General features: G+C 43.4%; 1 protein-coding gene and 1 pseudogene across 2 annotated transcripts in view; one reads left to right on the forward strand and one right to left on the reverse strand.

The window, feature by feature from the left end:
* Window positions 1–20,089, forward strand: part of CSMD1 (CUB and Sushi multiple domains 1) — a 1,947,613-nt gene that overhangs the window by 1,426,531 nt on the left and 500,993 nt on the right. The window lies entirely within an intron of this gene.
* On the reverse strand, window positions 3,744–3,841 carry LOC131820721 (U6 spliceosomal RNA; annotated as a pseudogene).

Here is a 20,089-nt window from a genome sequence, read left to right on the forward strand (position 1 = left end):
CTGCACCAGTTTGCATTCCCACCAACAGTGTAGGATGGTTCCCCTTTTTCCACATCCTCACCAACATCTGTTTTTTTTTCCTGTCTTGTTAATTTTAGCCATTCTGACTAGTGTGAGGTGGTATCTCATTGTGGTTTTGATTTGTATTTCCCTGATGATGAGTGATGTGCATTTTTTTATGTGTCCATTAGCCATTTGTATGTCTTCTACCGAGAAATGTCTGTTCACATCTTCTTCCCATTTCTTGATTGGATTATTTGTTCTTTGGGTGTTGAGTTTGATAAATTCTTTATAGATTTTGGATACTAGCCCTTTATCTGACCTGTCATTTGCAAATATCTTCTCCCATTCTGTCAGTTGTCTTTTGGTGTTGTCAGCTGTTTCCTTTGCTGCACAGAACATTTTTATCTTGGTGAAGTCCCAAAAGTTTATTTTTGCCCTTGCTTCCCTTGCCTTTGGTAATGTTTCTAGGAAGAAGCTGCTGCAGTGGTGGTCACAGAGGTTGCTGCCTGTATTCTTCTCTAGGATTTTGATGGATTCCTGTCTCACATTTAGGTCTTTCAGCCATCTTGAAACCATCTATTTTCATGTGTGGTGTAAGGAAATGGTCCAGTTTCATTTTTCTGCATGTGGCTGTCCAATTTTCCCAAGACTATTTATTGAAGAGGCTGTCTTTTTTCCATTGGACATTCTTTCCTGCTTTGTTGAAGATTAGTTGACCATAGAGTTGAGGGTCCATATCTGGGCTCTTTATTCTGTTCCATTGATCTAAAAAACACAAAACAGTGTTTGTTTTTGTGCCAGTACCATACTGTCTTGATGATGACTGCTTTGTAATAGAGCTTGAAGTCTGGAATTGTGATGCCACCAGCTTTTAATAAGCACAATTTTTTATCCGAACATATAAGACCAATTAGTTTTCTTTTCTAGAAGTATGCTTTTCTTGTTTTGGTATCAGGATAATGTTGGCCTTATAAAATATGTTTAAGAGTTTTCTCTCTTCCTTAGTTTTTTGGAAGAGTTTCATACAGATTGATGTTAATTCTTCTTTAAATGATTGGTGAAATTCACCGGTGAAGCCATCTGGTCCTGGTCTTTTCTTTGTTGGGAGATTTTGGATTATTGATTCAGACTCCTTACTAATACCAGTCTGTTAAGACTTTTATTTCTTCCTGATTCAGTCTTGTAAGTTGTAAGATTCTGTGTATTTTTGCATTTCTTTGGGGTTTTCCAGCTTCTTACTGAAAATTGTTCATAATAATGTCTTACGATCATTTGTATTTATGTATTTTGTGGTATCAGTTGTGATTTCTCCTCTTTCATTTGTAATTTTGTTCATTATGTTTTTTTTTTCTTTTTTCTTTTTGGTTAGCCTAGCTGTTTATCCATTCAGTTTATCTTTTCAAAGAACTGACTCCTAGTTTAGTTAATCTTTTCTATTGTTTTCCTGTCCTCTATTTAATTTATCTCTGCCCTCTCAATATTTTTTATTATTTCCTTCCTCTGATGACTTTGGGCTCAGTTTGTTCTCATGGGATCTCCCTTGTATGTAACTTCCCTCCTTTCTCTTGCTGACTTTTTTTTTTTTTAAGATTTTATTTATTTATTTGACAGACAGAGATCACAAGTAGGCAGAGAGGCAGGCAGAGAGAGAGGGGGACTTGATCCCAGGACCCTGAGATCATGATATGAGCCAAAAGCAGAGGCTTTAACCCACTGAGCCACCCAGGCACCCCATCTCTTGCTGACTTTTGACAGTGTCCTTATAATGTGTCTTGGGGCAGCTTTATTCAGGTTCAACCTATTTGAGGTCCATTGATCCTCATGGATCTAGATGTCCATTTGTCGCCTCAGGTTCGGGAAGCTTTTGACCATTCTTGCTCTACATTTATTTTCTGGCCCATCCTCTTTTTTTTTTTTTTTTTATAAACATATATTTTTATCCCCAGGGGTACAGGTCTGTGAATCACCAGGTTTACACACTTCACAGCACTCACCAAAGCACATACCCTCCCCAATGTCCATAATCCCACCCCCTTCTCCCAACCTCCCTCCCCCCAGCAACCTTCAGTTTGTTTTGTGAGATTAAGAGTCACTTATGGTTTGTCTCCCTCCCAATCCCATCTTCTTTCATTTATTCTTCTCCTACCCACTTAAGCCCCCATGTTGCATCTCCACTTCCTCATATCAGGGAGATCATATGATAGTTGTCTTTCTCCGCTTGACTTATTTCGCTAAGCATGATACGCTCTAGTTCCATCCATGTTGTCGCAAATGGCAAGATTTCATTTCTTTTGATGGCTGCATAGTATTCCATTGTGTATATATACCACATCTTCTTGATCCATTCATCTGTTGATGGACATCTAGGTTCTTTCCATAGTTTGGCTATTGTGGACATTGCTGCTATAAACATTCGAGTACACGTGCCCCTTTGGATCACTACGTTTGTATCTTTAGGGTAAATACCCAATAGTGCAATTGCTGGGTCATAGGGCAGTTCTATTTTCAACATTTTGAGGAACCTCCATGCTGTTTTCCAGAGTGGTTGCACCAGCTTGCATTCCCACCAACAGTATAGGAGGGTTCCCCTTTCTCCGCATCCTCGCCAGCATCTGTCATTTCCTGACTTGTTGATTTTAGCCATTCTGACTGGTGTGAGGTGATATCGCATTGTGGTTTTGATTTGTATTTCCCTGATGCTGAGTGATATGGAGCACTTTTTCATGTGTCTTTTGGCCATCTGGATGTCTTCTTTGCAGAAATGTCTGTTCATGTCCTCTGCCCATTTCTTGATTGGATTATTTGTTCTTTGGGTGTTGAGTTTGCTAAGTTCTTTATAGATTCTGGACACTAGTCCTTTATCTGATATGTCGTTTGCAAATATCTTCTCCCATTCTGTCAGTTGTCTTTTGATTTTGTTAACTGTTTCCTTTGCTGTGCAAAAGCTTTTGATCTTGATGAAATCCCAATAGTTCATTTTTGCCCTTGCTTCCCTTGCCTTTTGCGTTGTTCCTAGGAAGATGTTGCTGCGGCAGAGGTCGAAGAGGTTGCTGCCCGTGTTCTCCTCAAGGATTTTGATGGATTCCTTTCGCACATTGAGGTCCTTCATCCATTTTGAGTCTATTTTTGTGTGTGGTGTAAGGGAATGGTCCAATTTCATTTTTCTGCATGTGGCTGTCCAATTTTCCCAGCACCATTTATTGAAGAGGCTGTCTTTTTTCCATTGGACATTCTTTCCTGCTTTGTCGAAGATTAGTTGACCATAGAGTTGAGGGTCTATTTCTGGGCTCTCTATTCTGTTCCATTGATCTATGGGTCTGTTTTTGTGCCAGTACCATGCTGTCTTGATGATGACAGCTTTGTAATAGAGCTTGAAGTCCGGGATTGTGATGCCACCAACGTTGGCTTTCTTTTTCAATATCCCTTTAGCTATTCGAGGTATTTTCCCTATAATTTCCATGTGATTTTTCTTTTTATTGTGTCCCATAGTTTCCATAGACTTTCTTTACTCTTTTTCATTTTTCTTTTCTTTTTCTTTTTTTCCTTCTGGTTCCTCTAATTGGGTACTTTCCAGTGTCCTGTCATTCAAATTTCTGGTTGTTTCTTCTATCTGGTGGTCTACTTCAAAACTATCGAATCTTTGGTTCAGTTATTGTACATTTCAACTCCAGGAGTTTTTGTTTGTTTGTTTCATTTTTAATGGTTGGTAGTTTCTTATCAAGCCTCTTATTTTGTAATGAAAAAAATATGAACATTTCATGGGTATGCATGTCATCCTGTTCAGGGAACATGCTAGTCTTCTCGATTCTTCCAATTTTAGTAAATATGGTAAAAGCATGCACCAAATGTATAAAAGAACACCATATTGAGCTGATAAGCACATGTACACACACACACACACACACACTATCATTCTATAGAACTCTCCATTGTTGGGGTACCTAGGTGGCTTAATAGATTAAGTGTTTGACTCCTGGTTTCAGCTCAGATCATCATCTCATAGGTCATGAGATTGAGTCCTGTGTGTAGGATTCCACACTCAGAAGAGAATCTCCTTGAAGAATCTCTGTCCCTCCTCCCACTCGTGAGCACATATGCCCTCTCTGCCTCAAATAAATAAATAAATCTTTCAATTAAAAAAAAAATCAGTTATCATATGGTTTCACTTATGTGTGGAGCATAACAAATAGCATGGAGGACAAGGGGAGATGGAGAGGAGAAGGGAGTTGGGGGAAATTGGAAAGGGAGGTGAACCATGACAGACTATGGACTCTGAAAAACAATCTGAGGGGTTTGAAGGGGCGGGGGGTGGGAGGTCGGGGTACCGGGTGGTGGGTATTAGAGAGGGCACGGATTGCATGGAGCACTGGGTGTGGTGCAAAAACAATGAATACTGTTATGCTGAAAATAAATAAATAAATCTAAAAAAATAAATAAATAACTCTCCAGGAGCACCTGGGTGGCTCAGATGGTCAAGCTTCTGCATTTGGCTCAGGTCATGTTCTCCAGGTTCTGGGATTAAGCCCTGATTGGGCTCCCAGCTCAGCGGGGAGTCTGCTGGGAGTCCTCTTCCTCTACCTCTCCCCTGCTTGTGCTCTCTCTTTCTCTGTCTCTCTCTCTCTCTCAAATAAATAAATGTTAAAAAAAAATAGCTCCCCATTGTTGAATTTTTTTTTAATTAAGGAATGCAGCTATGTAGTCTCTTTTTTTTTTTTTTTTAAAGATTTTATTTATTTATTTGTCAGAGAGAGAGCGAGCAAGAGCGAGCACAGGCAGAGAGGCAGGCAGAGTCAGAGGGAGAATCAGGCTCCTTGCGGAGCAAGGAGCCCGATGTGGGACTCGATCCCAGGACGCTGGGGTCATGACCTGAGCCGAAGGCAGCTGCTTAACCAGCTGAGCCACCCAGGTGTCCCTATGTAGTCTCCACTGCCAGAATGATTTAAATATTACATCGTTCAGGGACACTTGGGTGGCTCAGTGGGTTAAACCTCTGCCTTCAGCTCAAGTTATGATCCCAGGGTCCTGGAATCGGGCCCTGTATCAGGTTCTCTGCTCAGCAGGCAGCCTGCTTCCCTCTCTCTCTCTGCCTGTCTCTCTGCCTACTTGAGATCTCTGTCTGTCATATAAATAAATAAAATTTAAAAAAATTTACATTGTTGGATGTAAAGCTAATCCATTTTGATTTGTTAATTCATGAGACTATATTTTTCTGATAAAAATAGTTATTTATGTTTCAAAGGTTTTTCTTTGTGAAAGGATTCTTAAATATCGGGGCGGGAGGGGGACACTATAATTTTACTTAATAGATGTAGACTATTAAGGACAAAGGGAACTTGAAAATCCTTAAGACCAGCTTCCTCATTAAAGTAAAAAAGCACACGGGGTGCTTGGATGGCACAGTGGGTTAAGCTGTGACTCTTGGTTTCAGCTTAGGTAATGAGATAGAGCCCTGGGTTGGGCTCTGCACTCAGCAAAGTCTGATTAAGACTCTCTCTGTCTCTCACCACTGCCCCCACCCCCACTTTCTCTCTCTCAAATGACTAAATAAATAAATAAAAATTAAAAATGCATAAATATTAGCAATATGTACACATACACATATGCAGTATTTCATCTGCTACCATGTGCTAGGAATGGGGCCGTTCACTATCATCTAGTATAAGTAACAAGTGAGAGGTAGTTTACTAGGATTTGTTAAAATTTAAGGTGTTAGACAAAGTCGTATTCACAGAATAATATGTATTGAAATTAACTATTTATTCATTTATTGAAATCGACTTTAGACCACCTTGAAAACCTCCCTGAGAGAGGAAAAGGACTAATAAATAAGGAGGAGTCGAGTTGACACAAGGAGGAGAGAAGTCGGATATTTTAAACACCTCCAGATTACATATAAAGTGATACTGATTCAGAACGATATCCGCATTTATATTTTAAAAACTAGGACATCTTGGACTAGTACATTTATGGACATCCCCTTCTTGAAATTGTTTCTTTTTCTTTAGGGAAAAACAAAACAAAATTATTTTAATCATTGGTTGCATTACCTATATCCAACCCTTCCCTGGTCTTTTTTGAGCCCAGTTGAATTAAGCTTCTGCCCTTCCCCCGCACTGCACCAAACTAGGTCTGGGCAGGTCACAGTCCATGGCCAAAGTGAGATTTGCTGGTCCACACTCAGGTGTACACCTTGATCTGTCCATTGCACTTGACACAGCCAATCATGCTTCCTCTATGAACACTGCCTTCACTGCTGACTTGGACACCACTTGTTGGTTCTCTCTGGCCACTCTTGCCTCAGTGTCTTTACCGATGCCACTTAGTGTCCCTAACCCTTGAATATTGGACATCTCAGGGTCTGCTCTTTTTCCCATTGATATTCACTCTATCTTGTAGCTTGAAATACTAAGGTTGACCTTTTCTGAAAATGTCTCTAGTCAGGTTCCTCCTCTGAACTCCGCATGCATACATCTGATTGTCTACTTGACATCTCCATTTACGTGTTCAGTAGACATTTCAAACATAACATGTCCAAAATAGACCTAGATATTCTCTCCAAAACCTGTCCCTACCATCTTCTTGGTAATTTTTCTCTTTCAGCTCCTTAAGCTAAAACACTTCATAGTTATTTCTAACTCTGCATTATCTCTCATACTCCACATTTACCTCTACCCATGTATATCCTCTCTCTGTATAGTCTGCCCATCCTAGACAGAATCCGACTTTCCACCACCTCTACTCTTAATCACAACAGAGGCCTCAGCAGCCGTCATGTCTTGTCTGAATTACTGCAGTTCTCTCCTGACTGAGCTTCTTACTTCTGGTCTTGCCCTTGTGCAGTCCATTCTCACCACACAAACTGTAGTGATTCTTTTTAAAGCTACTGTACGTCACTTCTCCACTCAGAAGCCTCCAGCAGCTTGTCCCCTGTCTCTGGAAAAAATCAGAAGTCCGAATGGCTCTTCAAGGCTCTGCATAAATCTTCCCCATCACCCTGGGTCCTGCTGCTCCCGCTCGACATTGCCCTCTGCAGTGTCCTCGTAGTTTCTCAAACATGTCAAGCACACTCTGTCTCCATGTTTTTGCCTTCTCTGTCGGATGATCTCTCAGGTATGTGCAGCCTCTCTGCCACGTGCTGTAGATCTGTGTGCAGCCTTGTCTGGGGGCAGACGCCGTCCTCTCTTCAATCCCCAGTACCCCAGATGGGTGTTTCTCCCTGCTACTGCCACCGTGGGACATGCAGACTGTCACTGACTTGTTTGTTGCTTCTGACACAGCACTAGACGGCAAGTGAGGCAGGGGCTCTGTTTCATTCACTGTTTTACAGCCAGTCCGAGAGCCTTGTTTGGAAGATAGCGGATGCTCACAAGTGTTTGTGGGATGAAGTCAGAATGCAACACTTACCCTCAGCGTGGTCGGGGAAACATACTGCTGAGGAACGGAAGCAGCTGACATACTAAACAGGACGTCTTCCAGGTCCCTCCGTGTTGTTGCAAATGGCAGGATTTCCTTCTCTTTTCAGGCTGATAATAGTTTGTTGCATGGACAGACGGTGTCCTCTTTAGAAAAGGAGCCATTCATCGGCCTGTGCACTTTGGGTCCTTTCCATATCTCGGCTCCTGTGAATGATGCATGATGCCTCCTAATTGAGGCCCCTAAAATAGTCAGAGTAGAGAAGACCATTTGATGGTGATTATCATGGACTCGGGGCAGGGGGCCACGCACAGTTCTTGTCCAATGGGTATAAAGATGAGTATGTCTCTGCGATCTGCGGTGTATCACAGTTCCCGTAGTTAATGACAAGATATTGGGAACTTAAAAATTTATTACGAGGATCTCATGTTAAGTGTTTTTCTTGCAAAGAAGGGGAGGTGGGCGCAAGGATATCGGAAGTGATGGAAACGTCCATGACCTCGATCGCGGCCGTAGTAACATGAGTGTATGCGTGGGGCCGAACTCATAACTTGTGTTCATTGATTATGTGTAGAATTTGTGTGCCAAATATACCTCAATAAAGCTGAACAGAAGTGAGAAATAAATAATACTAAAGAACTCGGGACAGTACCTGACAAATACTAGTTGACCAGTCAGAGCTAAGTATGGACGTTAAGGTCAATCAGAGCTCTTAGGATTGAAGTGCTTCATAATAAGGTAACTCCAAAGGGATTTCCATAGGGAATAAAAAAGTCCACTTCATCTTCTTATAAACGATGTAGAATAAAGTAAAATAAATAATATGCGTGCACAAATACAGAAGTAGATGATTAGGAACAAATTTGAACTTTAAAAATTGATGTTAAGTTGTATCTAAAAATAAGACCTTTTGTTTTCAAGGAGGTTTGGTGTAGAGCATTGATGTGAGGCAAATGCCCTAGGTATTTATAACAAAAACTGTTAGTACCAACTTTAATTAACTCCCTCTACTGTGTTGCCAAATGAGAGACTTGCTTTGTGTGTAAGTTAGATCAGGAGATGTTGGTTACAGTTCAGGTCTAATAAGCCTGAAACATTGGGGCAAGACATTTTTCTCAAGACTAAGCTGGCATTGGGCTGCCTGCGATTCAGCTTCATTTCCAGGTGGGGAACCTCTGTCTGCAGCACACAAGTTCACAGATGAGTCAAACCCGGGCAGAGTCCCTGTGGAAGGAAACTCTGTGCGGTGTGCGACGGGGAGGACTAGGACACGGCACTCTTCTGTGTCCGATGCCGGGAAGGGGGTTCAGGAGACAGCGTCTCGGGCTAGCGACAAAGTGCACAGACCAGGACTGTTACCACCAGAGCACGGCGTGCTTGGGGCTGGCTAAAGGAGACCACTTCGTCATGGTTTGGTTAGGGAAAAGTGTCCCCTGGGTTCTCAAGGCAGCTTGGCACAACTTGAGTTTTCCATCATGTTCTATAGGGATTTTCTTTCCCTTTTCTTTTGTAATAAAGAAAGGGCCAGAGACTCTTTTTCTCAGAATGGTACAACCTTTAATTTTACATCACAATTCCATGCTTTATTTGTTTTATAAGTGTGTGACAAGATCACCCAATGGTGAGGGACAGTGAAAGGAGCAGTTTTGAGAATTTGGGGTTCTGCAGAGCTTTTTGAATTCAGTCCATGAGCAAGTTACATGACCTCAGAGCCATCCTTGGCCTGGTGTGTGTATGGTGAACGTCTGCGCAGGGGCCGCTCACGCGATGCCTACGTGTGGCCCTCTTGCTGCGACCTCTGCCTTGCTTTCAGCACTGAAATAGAGATTTGGACACACACAAATATCACTGTCATCAAAACTGCTAACCCAGCGGGGAAGACATACACGTTTTGTCAAGAAGATAAAACCGGGGTTGCGGGGGGGGGGCGCCTGGGTGGCTCAGTGGGTTAAAGCCTCTGCCTTCGGCTCAGGTCATGGTCTCTGGATCCTGGGATTGAGCCCCGCATTGGGCTCTCTGCTCAGCGGGGACCCTGCTTCCTTCTCTCTCTGCCTGCCTCTCTGACTGCTTCTGATCTGTCAAATAAATAAATAAAAATCTTTAAAAAAAAAAAAAAGAAGAAGAAGATAAAACCAGGGATCAAGCAAAGGGAAGGAGCCGTGCTGTCTTCTGGGAGAGGTCTCCTGGGAGAAAGAGTGGAAGGTTAATGAACAGGTGGTGGCTGGTGGGTCACTGCAGGTGAGAATGTCAGGAAGCCCTAAAGCAGAAGAGGTGGGCACGTTGGAGGGAAAGACACATTGTTAGCCACAGGCTGGGGTAACGTTTCTAAGAAGCCGCTCAGTGATGGCAGAACGGACATCTGCCTTTCAGGCTGTGTGTGTTTGGGTTTTATCCTAATTGAAAGAAGAAACTGCTATGGCATTTCTGGAAGGGGTGTCCTTCGATTAGTTTGGAACCTTAAGGAGACTTCTGTGACTACTGTGTGCAGAACCAGGTGTGGGCAAGGCAGCAGTGGAGGTCACTGTCGCATTCTGGGAGAAAGACCACAAGGTTCCCAGTGCTGGTGGCTGTGGAAAGTGTAGTCAGAGAGCTCCCAGGGCTGCTGAAGGCCTGGGTACCGGCGTGATGGATTGTTGCAGGCTTTGCTGTATCGCTAGAGGGGATGAGGGCAGGCTGACAGCATCGGACGGGGCTGTGTACCTGTGCTGGGTGTTGGAGACCAGAGGCAAGGTGACCACACGTGCCATCCCAGGTGGGCTCTTATACTGGCTTCCAGTTGGCGGTTGCCACGTGGGAATGGTTCACAGGCTCTGCTGAACCCATCTGCTAAGATTTCAAGGAATGTTGTAAATCTAGAATTTCATGGATAATCCTCATTTCCAACTGTTGGTTCAGAACTTGAAACTCTCTGCTTTGTAAACCGTGCAGGTAGGATGGAGGCCTGTGGCCACCAGTTTTGCTTCCTAAGTATGAAAAGTACTTAACACAGTGTCTCATAAACTTTACTCTCACAAGGGTATGCTACATGTCAGACCACATCATTAGCCTTAGTAAATAAACAGCTTTAATGGAAGAAATGCTCATTCTTGTATATTCAGGAAAAGTTAAAGGAACATCAATGATGAAATATGGGAGAGGAGGTTGTTGAATTAATTAAAAAGCGTTTATTGATTCTGTGCTATCCGGCCAAGTTTGGGCCAAGGGCTACTGGACGAGACATCTTTAACGGGTTGAGTGTCTCTGATTTCCTGCCCTACGATTTCCAGCTACCACTGGGTAGTTAAAAATGTTTTGATTCTTGATAATGTGTGAGGTGATACATGATCTGTGCAAACATAAAGTGTTGTAAATCAGCCTGAATGTGTGTGATGTTGTAAATCAGCCTGAATGTGTGTGAAAAAGTTGCTCCATAAATGTCATGAAAGCAAATGCAACAGGCATCGTGATGTCATTGTCCCAGCACAGCCTTCGGAAAACACATGGGTAAATATTAGTGTTTTTTCAAAGAACGATTGATACGTAGGAGTTTGTCCACACATTTATGAACCATTGTCTTAAATTCCTGAGGAAATCATTTAATTTAATTTTATTTTTTTCTACACTGCAGTTAACTAATATATTATGCCTGGTCAGTTTCTGGAATGCGGTGGGAACAGTACATGGCATTATTGCCTGATACGTTGCGTTGTATAAGACAAGCACCCTGGACAATAAAATACCATAGAGCTGTGGTAGGAACACAAGTCATATAAGAAAGAAAGAATTCAACTCATTGTTCCCTAATTGCTGCATGGGAGGGTTCTCATCCTGGCTCAATCCTGGCTCCTGCTAAGTCAGATTTCTTTTCTCAACCTGGACTTCTCATCTGCACTACAGAACACAGGCAACGTTCAGGTGCCTTTCCCAGCTCCCCGTGGAGGGCACGTAGCTGCTAGCATTTCGGCTGCCGAAGCGGGCTGTGGGTCCGTTAGATACGGGGCACCTTGAGGCGTCACGGCTTGTCTTGCATGTAACCAGGGAAGGGAACATGCTCTAAGGGTAAACTATTTCTTTTTTTTCATTCCTCAGCGACTACATTTCTGACCACTGCCACTAGATGGTGGTGACAGTTCACACTTCCACTTCACAGCTCTTCTCCGTACTAGGTGTTATGAAGATGACAAACGCCATTTATTGAGTTTCTACTATAAGCCAAAGCCATTCCTCCTGTTGGTAGCTGTCCCACAGGGAGATGAGGTAACCCCCAGTCCCATACCAGAGACTCCCCTCCACGTCCCGTGGCGTGCAGGTGGCCGTGTCTTCTGTCCCTGTGCACATTCTTCGAGTTCCCTCTGGCACACTCCTGAGGGATGGGGTTCCAGAACCTCCCTCACGTGTTTATGTAGAACGAGGCCAGAAGCTGCCCCTTCAAGTATGTCGTAAGCAAATCGGATAAAATGAATGCAGATACACATCGTACGCACAGACTGATGAACTCAACTCGTTTAGGATTTATACTGATGCTTCTAGATGTGAGAAGCAAAGCTGCCTTGTCTGTGTGCGTGTCTGAGCCGTCTCAGGTCCCCACAGCCAGAAGCTGGTGCCGTGGTAGCGAGCATGGTCCCAGGTAGCACTCACGAACGTTCCCTTCGTGCCAGAACTCGCAGTCGGTCCTCAGAGGAATCCCACAGGCATGAACCCCAGGAATTCCCTTGTCCGCATGGGAAAAGTAGGAAGTAGAGAGACTTGGTCACTTTTCCAGCATCGCCAACACCTTGTGAGAAAGGATTTGGGGACTCAGATATGTGCTGACCTTGCTAAAGCTCCGGCACTCGATTACAGCCCGGCTGTTGCAGGGGACCCGCCGTGAGCTCCCATTCTTGCTAGCTGGACTGAGACCGTGACGGGCAGGCCACGGAGACGGGTGATGATGTCCTTCTGCCAGCGGATATTTGCCCTGAGGCCAGACACATGTAATTGTTCTCATGCAAGAATGTGCATGGTGATTAGATCTTGGGCTTTGTAGCCAGACGGTCCGGGTTCAAATCCTGCTGGCAGTCACCGTCTGCCGCTGATCACCGGGGTCACCCCCCACCTCTCTGTAACTTGAAGAAGGCTGTCAATAAGGAGCCCACCTTGCCGTGCAGTTGTAGCAGTCATGGAGAACATGCAACCCCCACCCCCAGCACAGCACAAGGCGCGCACTAGGTGCTCACACTGGTATTTTTATTACTTTTATTTTATGAATTTTTACATTAGGAAAAAATCTAGTAGAAAAATTCTTGGAATGAGTTCTGTGTTTGTTTGGAATACTTCCTCATGCCGTTTGTGTTAGAGGCTGAAACTCGTGTGTACAGGATTTGTGTAAAATTGCAGCAAAGGGAGAGAAACTGGTCTGCCTTTGAGGAATAAAGACTACTTTACGGGTCCTGTAAAGGGGGCTTGGAGTACAGGGGTAGGCGGGGGGATGGGGAGGAGGGTACGGGTGTCTTCCCAGATGTCCTGAAAACCTCCAGGAAAGTTACCCTGTGCTCCAGGAAATGCTGAGTCCACATTGTAAGTCCTGGTGAAGAGAGGAACCGCTCACTCAGATTAGCATGGGGCCGGCATTCAGGGTCACTGCCCGGCAGTGCACCCCACACACTCAGCAGCTCACAGCTCCCAGCAGTGCACCCCACACACTCAGCAGCTCACAGCTCCTCCCTCTTCATCTCATGCTCTCTCTGCGTCTGAAGGCTGGCCTGGCGAGGCTGGGGTCTCTGCTCAGGATCTTGTAAGTCTGAAATGAAGACGTTGGCCAAGCTGCAACCCCATCTGGAGCTTAGTGGCCTCTTGGAGACTCATTCAGGTTGTTTGCAGAGCTCGGCTCCTTGTCGTTGTAGGACTGGGAGCCCCAGTCACATTCCTGTTGGCTGTTGTCTGGGGAGTCCTCTCAGCTACAAGAGGGCGCCTTCAGGCCAAGCCAGGTGTCCCTCTCCCATGCTGGCAGCAAGGTCTCCAAGGCAGGAGAATGCCTCTCCGTGTGGCTGCAGTGGAGTCCCATAGATCACAGGGGTACGAAGGGAGAAGGCTCCCGTATAACGCAGCTAATCGGGGGCGAGATTGCCCCGTGATGCCCACGGACCTCGGCCACACTGAGAGGAGGAGAAGACACAGGGAGTTCTGCCGACACCAGCATCAAAGACCACATCCTCAGAGAGAGAAACTGTGGCAGAGAACTCAAGCTGAAGCCTGGGGGAGCACCGAGAGAGCCTTGTCCATGGGTAGTGCTGTGCTCTGCTGAGGCCTGAATCCAACCAACAAAGGAACAGTGTTCATGGTCAACACAGGCTGTCAGAGAGGAGAAGAACCCAAAAATTCCCGGGGGTGCCTTCAAGTTAGGTGAAGTGAAGAAATCACACATTAAAAAAAAAAAAAGGCAGCAAAGTGCATATAATAGAAAGGTATTAAGATTCACTATGAAATTGTTCTTTAGTTATGTCCTTAAAGGTAAGGGAATGACTGCCCAAGCCTTTTGAATCACCTGTAAAACCTTGCTTCCTGGGCTGGATAAGTGCGATTGGTCTGCCTTTCTCTATCTGTCTAATCATCTGTCTCTCTATCATCTGTCGTCAACCTCTCATCCGTCTATCCATCTAGTCATCTGTCTCTCGGTCACCTATCACCTGTCTTTCTACCTGTCATGTATGTATTATCTATCATGTGTCCATCATCCTTGTATACTGCTGGCATATAATAAATACTAAATGCAAAAAAAAAAAAAGAATTATACTTCTCCCTGGAATATTTCATTATAGAACTCTGCCATTGGACAAGTCAGGTTGACTCTAGGTACCCTGCTCCCCTACCCTCACAGAACCCCATCTTCTGGAGTGCGTATCCTCTATAGTTCTGTTTTCTTTCCAAAGTTTATTTCAATAACACAACAGCAGCAAACTACACTATTTTCCTGACATACACATGGAAGCTTCTATAGGATAAACCATGTGTTAGGCCACCAAACAATGTTTAAGGTATTTTAAATGTTAGAAATCATGCAAAGGATCTTTTCTAATCATAATGAAATCAAACTAGAAATCAATGGCAGAACAAAAATTCACTAATATGTAAAATTTTATAATACCCTTCAAAGAACCATTGAGTCAAAAAGAAATCAGAAAGGAAAGTAGAAACCAACTTTGGACAACTGAAAATAAGAGCCTGACACACCAGAGCTTATGGGGAAGACCAAAAGTGGTGCTGAGAGAGGGTTTGTAGCCACCAACAAAGGCTTTAAGAGGATCTCAAATCAACAACCTATCTTTACATGGTAAGGAGTTAGGTAAAAAGAACCAGTTAATTCCAAAGCTAAGAGAAGGACGTTATTAATGCTGAGTAAAGCCAGAAGAAAAATAAAACAGAAGATAAATAAAATAAATAAGATAAATAAAATAGAGATAGAAAACAATAGAGAAAATCAACATCACCAAGAGTTGTTTCTTCCAACCCAGATCAACAAAACTGAAATTTAGTGAGATGGACTATAAAAATGGTGTTTTGGGACTAGAACATCCAAAATGCATGACTGGGCACCATTCTCATTGATAAAAAGTTACTATTATTATAATAATAATATATAATATATTATTATATATTATCAATTATTCTCATTGATAAAAAGTCCTAAGAAAAAGAACAACAACACAGGGTGCTGGGTGGCTCAGTAGGGGAAGCATCTGTGTTCGGCTCATGATCCCAGGGTCCTGGGATCCAGCCTTACAGGGACTCCCTGCTCAGCAGGAAGCGTGCTTCTTCCTCTCCCCCTCCCACTCCCCTCTGCTTCTCCCTCTGCCGCTCTCCCTGCTTATGTTCCCTCTCTCTCACTGTCTCTCTCGCTATCAAATAAATAAATCAAATCTTTAAAAAACCAACAAAGAGAGGGATAGGGCACATCATGATTAGGTGTGTGAATATATTGTGCATGCACTTAAAAGCACATTTCTGTGAGTAGGGAGGCACTGCTTATTCCCAAACTAGGTACGCTGCTCCCCATTTCCAACAACCCATCTACTGCCCGTGGGACTCAGATCAGAAGGGACTGATGACTGGGATGGGGCATTCAAGGCGAGTGTTGCTTGGAAGGTGGAGAAAGTCACAGATGCACCGGGCAGGATTAATTTCAGTTTTGTGTGGAGAAGACATCAGCAGCAGTGTTCTCCAAGATGTATTTATGGATATGAACGGGTTCATGAACTCCTCCGAGGAGTTGGTGTTTTTCCCCCTGTGGGCGCCGTGCTCTTGACAACTTGTGAACAAAGACTCAGAAAGATGTTTGTTCTTGCCCTGGTTGTGCTATTACATCATGAGGTCTTGGGAAATACAGTTAAATTATCTGAGCCTAAAGGTCCCCGTATGTAAAATGTCCGGGTCACCTAACCCTTCTCTTCCTCTAACCCAACTCTGTGATTGTATGTTGTGAGAATCTTTGCTGGATTCTTCATTTACGCTCTCGTCCCCCCTTCAAAATGAAAATGCAATTTCACATTAAGAACGAGCTACTCATTCTTGAATTAATTTGCTACAATTAGTTGGATGGTCTTTCAAGTGAAGTCACACAAAACCTGAAAACTGCTTATTTTGCAATCTTATAATTAGTGCTGGAAACTATGAGGAACAAAAAAAACTTCGCATGGAAATATGAGGTAGTGGACTTTGCATTTTAGTGACACAACTTCTGATTTTGGTAATCTGATTCAGATAAGAAAATCTGAACCAATAGTATATATATTACGTTAGTTTTACATTATTTAATATTTTAATGAAATTAATAAGTCTATTTTTTTAAAGAAGTCAATACATTCTCTTGAATGTATCTAGTTTATAGTAAGCATTGTTCAAAAGTTTTACTGGGAATGATAATATCTGGGGAATGTGAAGACACGTCAGTATGACTATACACTAGTTGTCATAATTTTCCCTGACACAAAATTATCTAAGACTTATTTATTATAGTTTTATAAATAAATGCAAATGAAATACATTTGTAATACATAAGTAGTAATAAAACCTTAGCTAGTCACATCACCTTACAATTAAATAGGTAACTATTTTCAGAAATGGCCCTATCCAGATATTTTCTCGTTATCAACTTTCAGTATCGGGAGGAGGATATAGTCTAAATGATTGTACATCAACCATTTCAGCTTCTCAAATTTCCAAACCACATGGATCTTTTTTCCCCACATGCAACTCCTCTGTCCTAGAAGAAATCAAACCAATCAATTCATAAGATTTTTTTTTTTTTTTAAAGATTTTATTAATTTATTTGTCAGAGAGAGAGCGAGCGAGACTGAGCACAGGCAGACAGAGTGGAAGGCAGAGTCAGAGGGAGAAGCAGGCTCCCTGCGGAGCAAGGAGCCCGATGCGGGACTCGATCCCAGAACGCTGGGATCATGACCCGAACCGAAGGCAGCTGCTTAACCAACTGTATGTTTCATATGGTTTACTGGGCCATCACTCTGATGAATTGTATAGGGATGGAATGGATACTGTGGGGAAGACAGTCTCTTAGGGAATGTCTGTTCACCAAGACTTGAAACCCAGAGAAAGCGTCGTAGAAACAGGCACAGAGCCCTCCTCTGTCCCCTGAGTTCCAGCACCCCCTGCTCTTAAGACACTTTATGACTCTGGTCATTTCCCCTTCCTCTGTGAAAATTAGGAGAGGAGAAGCATTTCGTCACTCAGCTTTAGCAGAACAACTCAATAATCTGTGAAAACCTGGTCATTTAAAATGCATCTATATCACTTTTCATAAGAGGTAGTTCAGAAATCAGCCCTGAATTTGAACGTTTGTGCAACAAATCAAATTTTAATTCCATTGGAGGATTTAACCATGTGGAAGAATTCTACACCACTCTCTTTTGTAAAAGGAAGAATCGTTTTCCATTACTCATAAGTCTCTTCAAAATCAACCATCCCCAAACAAGGGTGATTTTGCCACCCAGGGGATATGTGGCAGGGACTGGAGACATTGTGGGGTTGTCACATTCCGGGGGAGAAATGAATCCAGGTGGTCAAAGCAGCAGAAGATGGCGTGTGCTAGATGCTGCAGGGCACAGGATGGCCCAGGATGCCAATGGTGCTCACCTCGAGAAATCTCATCCTACATCTAGTATATCTACCAAACATAGTCAGATGGGACACTGTGTAACTTTTATTTTGAAGCAATTTTATTTTTTTAATTTTTTTTAAGATTTTATTTATTTATTTGACACAGATCACAAGTAAGCAGAGGGGTGGAGAGAGAGGAAGGGAAGTAGGCTCCCAGCCAAGCGGAGAGCCCGATGCGGGGCTCAATCCCCAAACCCTGGAATCATGACCCAAGCCGAAGGCAGAGGCTTTAACCCACTGCGCCACTCAGGCGCCCCTATTTTGAAGCAATTTTAAATTCAACAGGAAGTTGACAAAAAGTACAGGAAGTTTCTGTGTACCCATTACCCAGATCACACGAGGATTGTGGCTCACAAGCCCTTCATAGAACATCAGAACAAGCCAACTGGGAGCCAGCTGGCTGTGGTATCATCTGATCACACCAGTTTTTACGTGCACTCGTGTGTGTGTGTGTGCGTGCGTGTGTGTGTGTGTGTGTGTATGCAGTCTTTCCACATTCATTTCATTGCCACACACTCAACCACAAAGACTCCCCCACGAGTCCCTACCCCACACTGGCTGTAAGCCTCAACAACCTATAATCTATTTCCATCTCTCTAATTGCGACATTTCAAGAATGCTCTAGAAATGAAATCATAGCCTATGTAGCCTTTTGAGATTGGCTTTCTGAAAGGGCATGAGTACCTTTAAAAATAAGAAACAAGTATTATGACAAACACTTCACCTGAATTTCCCCATTAAAATTTCACATCTCTATGTATCAGTTAGGAACTATGTTTGGTTCTGAGTAATGAAAACCAGAAAATAGTGGCTTATAATATAAAAATAAAACTAAAGCTTTATTTTTTTTGTTTTTCAAGTGATGAACAATGTGAAGGCAGACATTCCCAGAGTGATAAGTTGGCTTCGCATTGGATGCAGGTTCTTTCCAGCTTCTCTGCTCCCCTCATCGTGTGGTCTCAATCAGTCCTGCACAAAATGGCCGCCATCGCAGCCATGCCCTTCCTTGGGAGGAAGATGGGGCAATAGGACAGAACAGTCTTACCCCTGGAGAGGGCTTTCAGAGAAGCCTCAACCCGCTTCTGCTGAGGAGCCTTGGACAGAGATTTTATCATCTGACTACTCCCAGCTGAAAGAAGTAGGAGGGAATGTGGTTTTTAGCACATTTGCACTTCAAAGAAAACGGGGGATTGGGCCTTTTAGAAAGCAAGAGATAACAGAGGTTGCTATGTAGACAACTAGACCTGTTTGCCACACACCTTAGGAAATGCATTTTATAGGTAAAGATACCAAGTTTTAGAAAAGTCAAGTGCCTTGAAGCCGATACAGTTAGTAAGGGGTTATTTGGCTTTGCAGTGAGCTCCAAATAGTTTCCAGACCCTTATTTTCAGCTCCTCTGCTGCATAGGTTCTCAGAATGTCCTCTGGATTCTTCCCTGCAGTGTGGGTGGGATCAGCTGGTAGCAACTGAGGAATGAGACACCTGTGTCAGTTAGGGTTCCCCAGAAAGAGGTAACCTACAGGGTGTGTGTGTGTGTGTGTGTGTGTGTAAGGACATTTGCCAGGAGGGGTTGGCTCATGTGGTTGTGGAAGCTGAGAAGTCCCACTGTCCTCCCTGTGTAAACTGAAGATTCAGGTGCAAGAATGGTCCGGGTCCAAGGTCAGGAGAAGACCAACACCCACCTTGAGTAGTCAGGCAGAGAAAGATGCTCCCTTTTTCTTTTGTTCCAGCCATCAATAGGTTGGATGGTGTCCACCCACACCGAGGAGGTCAATTTTCTTTTCTCAGTCTGCTCAGACTTTCTTCTCAGTCTACTGGAAGCACTGTTACAGATGCCCAGAAATAATGTTCAGCCAGATACTGGGCATCCTGCGGACCAGTCACGTTGAAACATAAAATTGCCCACTGGACTAACCAATGGGGCCAGCAGATCAGTCTTGTGGGAGGGTTTTGTTTTGTTTGCTTGTTTTGTGTGTGTGGGGGGGGGTGGTCTCATTCTCATAAAAGAGAACAGAATGCCAGAGGCATAAAAGTGTACCTTGATCTTCAGGATCAGCCTAGATGGGGTCAAATATATAGACAGAAAACTCGCTGCTCAGGGCAAGAATCATTTGCCTTCATCACTTTCCTCTATTTCCTTCTGGGTGAAGGTGGTCTGGACCTACTGGGCTCTCCAAAAACACTTACTGTCTAGTGCATAGTGTCTGCTGTCCTTTGTGGCAGATGATCCCAGAGACACTGAATCTGCCTATGTCAGGACAAAAGACACAAAATTGACAGGGAAGTCTGTTTGGGCGAATTGAATACTATTACTGTTACTAGTAAGAGTAATACTATTACTATTACAATCACGTACTGCCTTAGAAACAACACAAGATAGTGGTTCATTGGTGGCGATCTGGAGCTGTTACTGTTCCCAGAGATTTTTAGTCTGAGTGATTTATGCCTGATGCTTGGTCCAGAGAGCGAGTTCTACAGAATAACCAGTCTGCAGTAATATATTTGCTTTATTTAAACTGTGCAGAAATGTTAGCCACTTATAATC

Source organism: Mustela lutreola, chromosome 18 (genome assembly GCF_030435805.1).
Source record: "Mustela lutreola isolate mMusLut2 chromosome 18, mMusLut2.pri, whole genome shotgun sequence".
Taxonomy (NCBI): domain Eukaryota; kingdom Metazoa; phylum Chordata; class Mammalia; order Carnivora; family Mustelidae; genus Mustela; species Mustela lutreola.